The sequence below is a fragment of the Notothenia coriiceps genome, unplaced genomic scaffold (assembly GCF_000735185.1).
Source record: "Notothenia coriiceps isolate Sejong01 unplaced genomic scaffold, NC01 NC01_scaffold00000283, whole genome shotgun sequence".
Lineage (NCBI taxonomy): Eukaryota > Metazoa > Chordata > Actinopteri > Perciformes > Nototheniidae > Notothenia > Notothenia coriiceps.
In genome coordinates this window covers 40690-47119 of record NW_011332984.1, presented here as the reverse complement: position 1 = coordinate 47119, position 6430 = coordinate 40690, and the positions used below count along the sequence as shown (strand labels likewise).

At 43.9% G+C, this 6430-nt stretch overlaps 1 protein-coding gene across 1 annotated transcript in view; it reads right to left on the bottom strand.

Moving 5' to 3' along the window:
• Nucleotides 1–6430, bottom strand: part of vmn2r1 (vomeronasal 2, receptor 1) — a 19641-nt gene that overhangs the window by 7326 nt on the left and 5885 nt on the right. The gene's annotated exons all lie outside the window — the stretch shown is intronic.

Below are 6430 nucleotides of genomic sequence, written 5' to 3'. Positions count from 1 at the left end.
CAAATGTTTCTCCTAGGATGAGAGGCAGAGACACAGCAGTCCCACACCAGAGGCCTCTCTCTTCTGCTGCTGCACTGGAGCTTTTAAGCACTTCCTTCTCCAGGTGCGCCTCGTCTGAACCTCGTTACAGCAATGCAGCACAGCTAGAGGAAACAAAGGGAAAAAGAAACAGGGAATACATACAGCCGTACCACCCCCACCCTTAAAACAATGAATAAATAGAAAACTAACACCATACTATTCTATTCATTGAAATTAATGTGGAATTTCAGTGACTTTTATCAAGGCTGTATGCAAGGCAGCTAATACACTTAAGCACACCAGACTTAATATATTAATATGCAATGAATGCATTAGATCAGACAACAGATTAAGGACTGCTGACAAAAGGTGTCAACCTGGTTCAAATGTGGAACATCAAGATATATTCAAACTCTACAACAGGGCCACTTAAGATGCTGCCACACAGAATGAGCAGCAACCACACAAGTAGCCAAATCAATAGAAACAAAATGGCTACCACCATGAGGTGACAAACAAACTACAAAGCCAAACCAAGTTACTGTGTTTACCAACACACAAACCGTAACAGACATGTCCAACACAATGTGGAGTGCACCAGCCACAAACCTAAAGGATCACCACAAGTAGACCAACTAATAATAATAATAATAATAACTTGAATTTATATAGCGCCTTTCATAACCTCAAGGTCACTTTACAAAGAAACATACAAGGACAAGACATAAAACATAAAAAATCTAGGGCTGTCAGTCGATTAAAATATTTTATCGCATGATTGTCCATAGTTAATCGCGATTAATCGCAAATTAATCGCACATTTTGTATCTGTTCTAAATGTACCTTAGAGGAATATTTTCAAGTTTTTAATACTCTGATCAACATAGGTGACGTGGACAGTAATAGTACTTGATGCTAATGTTTATTATCATTTGAACAATGACCAAATATTCTCAAAATTGAATTTTAAACACAACAACCTCTGAACCATTACAAATACTTGGCGCCTCATTCAACCTGGAACCTCCTATCATACCATACAATATGGGTGGTGTGTGTGTGTGTTGTGTGTGTGGTGTGTGTGTGTGTGTGGGTGGTGTGTGTGGTGGTGGATGGATCGTTGGAGCTGTTATGTGCAACTCCAAGGTCGTATGCTCGAGACGGGAGCTGCCTGGACGCTGCAATCATGTGCTCGGCACTATCCGAGGCTGAGTGTTTGCTGACTTTCGTGCATGTCACCGCGTCCGGCTACCTGCAATAAAGTCAAGTGCTCGGCGCAGTGTGTGGCGAAGTGTCGCTCCTCTGTTTTCATTTAACAGCTCCTTAGTATCCGTTAGTCGCAGCTAGCTATAGCTTAGCACCCAGATTGCTAACAAAAACAACAATAACCGTAAGGTCTCTCTGAACACAAGCTCCAGTTGGCATTGGCCTGTCATCAGATTTCTTTTTAGTGCTACTGATCGGAAGTTTAGTAAATTATTTTTGATGGAAATGACTCAAATCTCCACCCTCCATAGACTTGCACTTGCTTCAGTTTGCTTGCACTTTCAAGTGGTTGGTGATGACAGTTTTAAGCAGTACGAACTTGAAGTTGATGCGATTTTGATTGGATTCGTGAGGGCAATGAAGATATGCCAGCCTGCCTCTGGGTTGGCCTTTGGCATTGGCCCTGACCAATTCACAGGTTGGCAGGGCATGACGTGAGCCTCAGTGCTGATTGGTCAAGGTCCTGTCCATTTTTTTTCAAACCAAGGGAAGCCAATTCCGGCTAGCCTGCCTCTCTGCAACAGAGGTGCAATCTTACTGTTTCATCCATAACATCTAGAGAGGGCGCTGTTGTCACTTCTTGTAATATACTCAATTGGAGAATGGGGGAGAAGATGGTCAGGCAGCCAAAGCACAGCACGATATATATTACGCTGATAACTAAACAAAGTGTTTTTATTTTTTATGTTCAAATTATATACTTATGAGATCCATAAAAAACAGGGGAAGTCGCTGGCTTTCCACTGTCCTCTTCAGGAGAAAACGTCACTAAGTTCGAAGGGATAATTCCTTCACCCACCTCAGTGGCTCTGCCCGGCTGCAATTTGTATGTGCCAGTGATGCTGGTGTCTTCCATTCCAGCTCAACTCTCTGTCCCTCATCATTTTTGTAATGAACGCAGGAGGCGCTGGTATAGTCTGAACTTGCTGCGCCCTTCACCGTTTTTTATTCTCTTCATCATGTTGCACTTGTCTTAGCTGCTGCATGATAGTGTGGCTTGGGAGCAGGCCGCTTGCGCCAAAAGGTCTGTCATTTGCGACATTTACGAGTGGGGCAAAAAGTATTTAGTCAGCCACCAATTGTGCAAGTTCTTCTCCCACTTAAAAAATAATGAGAGAGGCCTGTCATGTTTCATCTCTACTGTATTATCACAAGTATTTGAGTCCGTTCCGCTCTAGCATCCTTAACTCCGTTCCCTTCGAGTGTAATGCAGCTTTCCCGTTTTTTGGCGACTGTTTGGTTGGGTTTGTTTTGCTAGCTAGCCTCCGTGTGGCCGACAAAGTGCACTTGAATCGCAGAGACAAAGGAGGATATAACAATTACAACATGAAGAAAGAGTGGTTCGGGAACTAGCGGTGTGCGGAGTGGGTTGCATCACTCGAAATGGCACCCTGAAACGAGTTGGTTATTTTTGATAGAGAGTGCTTCGACCTTACTAACCAAGCTACGAAGAGGCAATGTCCATTTGGCGCTCCATTTGTTGATCGTATTTTTTCGCAGTCTGATATTCCGACTCGGAATCAAGGACCGTGGTCGATAGGATTGAATTTAGAAGATACCACGCTCGCGCAACCGTTCTTGTGTTTGTCCTATCACTGTTGTGACCAAAAACCAACGCAAGGATATGGATCTTTCCCATATTGCTGGTTTGTGGTTGGTGTATTTCAATTCGCCCTCTTCGCCAGCCAAAGAGGACCGTCAACTTCACCTCAGCGGACCACTTGCCGTCCCCCCCAGAGTAAAGAAAGCGCAGACTTGAAGCTGAGGGTAGAGTTCGAGCAACTTTTTAGCTTATGAAGCTGACAATATCTCTGTTAATTGTATGTAAATAGTTGTTCATTGACACTAACATTGCTACGTTTTTTTGGTATTTTTTGTTAAGGCAGTTTGATTCGTTTTTGGAGATGGGACAATATATGGGTCCCAGGAGCTGCCCTACTTCATATACTTTGTGAGTGTGTTTGTGTGGTTATGGTGTGTGTGTGTGTTGTTCTCTTGTGTGTTGTGTGTTGTGTGTGTGTTGTTGTGTGTGTGTTGGGTGTGTGTGTGGTTATTTGTGTTTTGTGTGCGGCCCTTGGCTGTAGTAGATGTATGTTTTGTCGATAAGATAAGACTAGACTTAGGATAGAAGGGATATCTTATTGATCCCCAAAATGCCTGCTGGACTGCCTAGTGCGCGCATTAATTTAGCTCGCATCCATGTTTTCTCTTCGGCCTGCGTTTTTAGTATTGCTCCTGAACCTGTCAGGCCCTGCCTGTGAGACTGACGCCTGCTACACGCTAACATTCAAGATGGCCCAGACCCTCCAAGGGAGGATCCGTCAGCATATTGACCAGCACATACTCTTCCAACAACACAGTCTGTTTAAAATATGACCAGAGGCACAGCAGTGGCGAGGCCATAGAAATGGGTCGTATCTGTTGAGCTAGCACGGCTGTTGCAGCGGTCATTGATGATGCTAGTCCCGGCTGTACCCGAGTGCGTATGGTTCAATTTTCACCTGGTGAGCGGTGTGTGGCCTTCAGTTAAAGCCATCAATTACCTCTGCCCGGTTGNAGCTGTCAGCGCAGCGCCTCCACAGATCTGGCGCCCTAGGCGAACATATATAACGCCAGTGCGACGGGGCCGGCCCTGGTCTCAGGTTACGCTGTAGGATTCCTACAGCGTAACCTGAGACCAGGGCCGGCCCCGTCGCACTGGCGTTATATATGTTCGCCTAGGGCGCCAGATCTGTGGAGGCGCTGCGCTGACAGCTCGTGGGAGGGGAAACAAATGTTTTGACCGTTGGTGCTCATCCTAATTTTCGGCCTTGATGTAACAACATTCATAATAAAGTAAATGTAACACCCTTTTCATCCCGGTTACACTGTTCATTGGCCCTGTACGATGGGCGCTAAGGGATATTAGAAGAAGATGTTTCTACAATAATGTGGAGGGTATGAAGGTAGATATGGTGCAAAATGCGAGAGCGTGTAAAACCTGATGTGAGCACTTGCAGAAAAAAAATCTGAGCTTGTGTGCATACATTTACACTTGTATAAAATATCCACGTAACTGTGAACCAAATGTACACTTGTATAAAATATCCACGTAACTGTGAACCAAATGTACATTTGTATAAAAATATCCACGTAACTGTGAACCAAATTTGAAGTCACAGAAGAAAAAAAGAAGTTTTGTAGCTTGTAGAAAAAAAATGAAATTTGAAATGAACTGCAGAAAAATACATATTTTTTAAATACATTTTCCATTACAACTGCAACTTGGTTATTACAACCTCTCAAATCAGTCATTACAATTTGACGAATCTGCTCTGTGGCAGTATAAATCGACGAATCTGCGTTCTTGACTTTTGCTACACTTCTTGCGATAAATGTGTCGCAAAAGTAATTTTCACCTGTATATGTAAGGGATATGTCTTCCTTATGGACAGAGTTAACATGTGATTTGTCTTGCAAATGTACAAATGTCCTCTCAATGGAAATGTTACGTCCACTTCAAGTGAAAAGTCCCTTCCACTGTCAGGACAAATTTGAAAAACTGTACCTACGCGCATTCACCACCTGGGGGTGCTCTCTGCATGTGTCTTGGTCAAAATATGGTATTGGTCTGTCTATTGGTCTCAAAAGTGTTTAACTATGGAGAACATGCATCTTTTTTCCCCAAACCCTCTATTCTCACTATTTTTCCCCAGGTTTCAGAGACTTATTGCTGGGTATAAAATCCACGTGCATCTCCCTGGTAGTCTAAGACCCTCACAGCAGTGACTACGGAGGGGGGGGGGGGCTGCAATAACAGTTTGACCCGGGGGTCCAAGCCCTTATTGCTGGGTATAAAATCCACGTGCATCTCCCTGGTAGTCTGAGACCCTAACATCAGAGACTCTGCTGTTTTCATTTCGTGAGTCAGATGTTAACGAAACGGACAGATTTCCGTCCATTTCGTGATTGAAATGTTAACGAAACGGACAGACTTCCGTGCACATCAGCGGCTGTTGGATTAAAACAGTTTAATGCACTTTTAACACTCATGTACCCAGGATTCCTGCTCCTTTCCTGGGTAACACAGTGAGGTGACGCAGCCTGTCCTCTGGGTGCGCTCTGTGGGCGGGGGGGTCTCGCAGAGCCGCTCCCTCCTCTCTGGCTGCTGCTGCTGCGCTCTGCCTGCTGCTGCGGGTAGAAAAGCCACATGCATCACCCTGGATCTCTGCATCTTCCCGGTGTCTGTCCTGTATGAGTGAAATAATCAGAGTTGTTTGACCAATCTTGCTACTAATTGATATCTTTTAACAGGAATCTCTGTTTGACATGTGTTGATATTCTTCTATTTCTTCTGAAATAGCACATTGTGAATGACCCATTTTAATTGAAAACTGAATTAAAACAGTCCCCCCGAGCTTTGTAACTGTCCACAAAGCTGATACAAGATACCCGCAGATAAGCACTGATCTGAGGGTAAAATAATCATCATTATGTATATAAATATGTTTGTCAGCTTCGTGTACATCTCAAGATATTTTGGTGTCCACAAAGCTGACACAAGATACCCGCAGATAAGCACTGATCTGAGGGTAAAATAATCATCATTATGCATATAAATATGTTTGTCAGCTTTGTGTACATCTCCAGATACATTGGTGTCCACAAAGCTGACACAGGATACCCGCAGATAAGCACTCATCTCGGACTAAAATCCTCAATGTAAAGCAGTTTTAATGTCATACCCCTGGTTACCTTGAGACATTTTTATTTTTTGTATTCAGTGTGACCAGTGGCACAAACTTCTGACCGGTGTTGCCTTTTGGTTTAGTCGGTGGGGGAGTGCTTAAGTGTGGGTACACATGTTCACCTGGTGCACAAGGTTACAGAGGCGGGGGTCTTGCTGGTGCTCAAGTGTCCATATACGTCACCCCATCATCGTGTTCATTTTGGGGGTATGGTTTGATGAAGAAGCCTGTCCTCTGTGTGTAGACTCACACATAAGAGGGTGGGTGATTTTCCCTGGGTGCGCTCTCCAGGGTGCTGAAGAGTCATTTTCAGGCTCCTCTCCACAGTTTTCCCCCTAAAAATGATTTTTAATCATTATTTTTGCATTTAAATGATTTATTTTTATCATTAATATGGTCCCTTAACACAATGCACA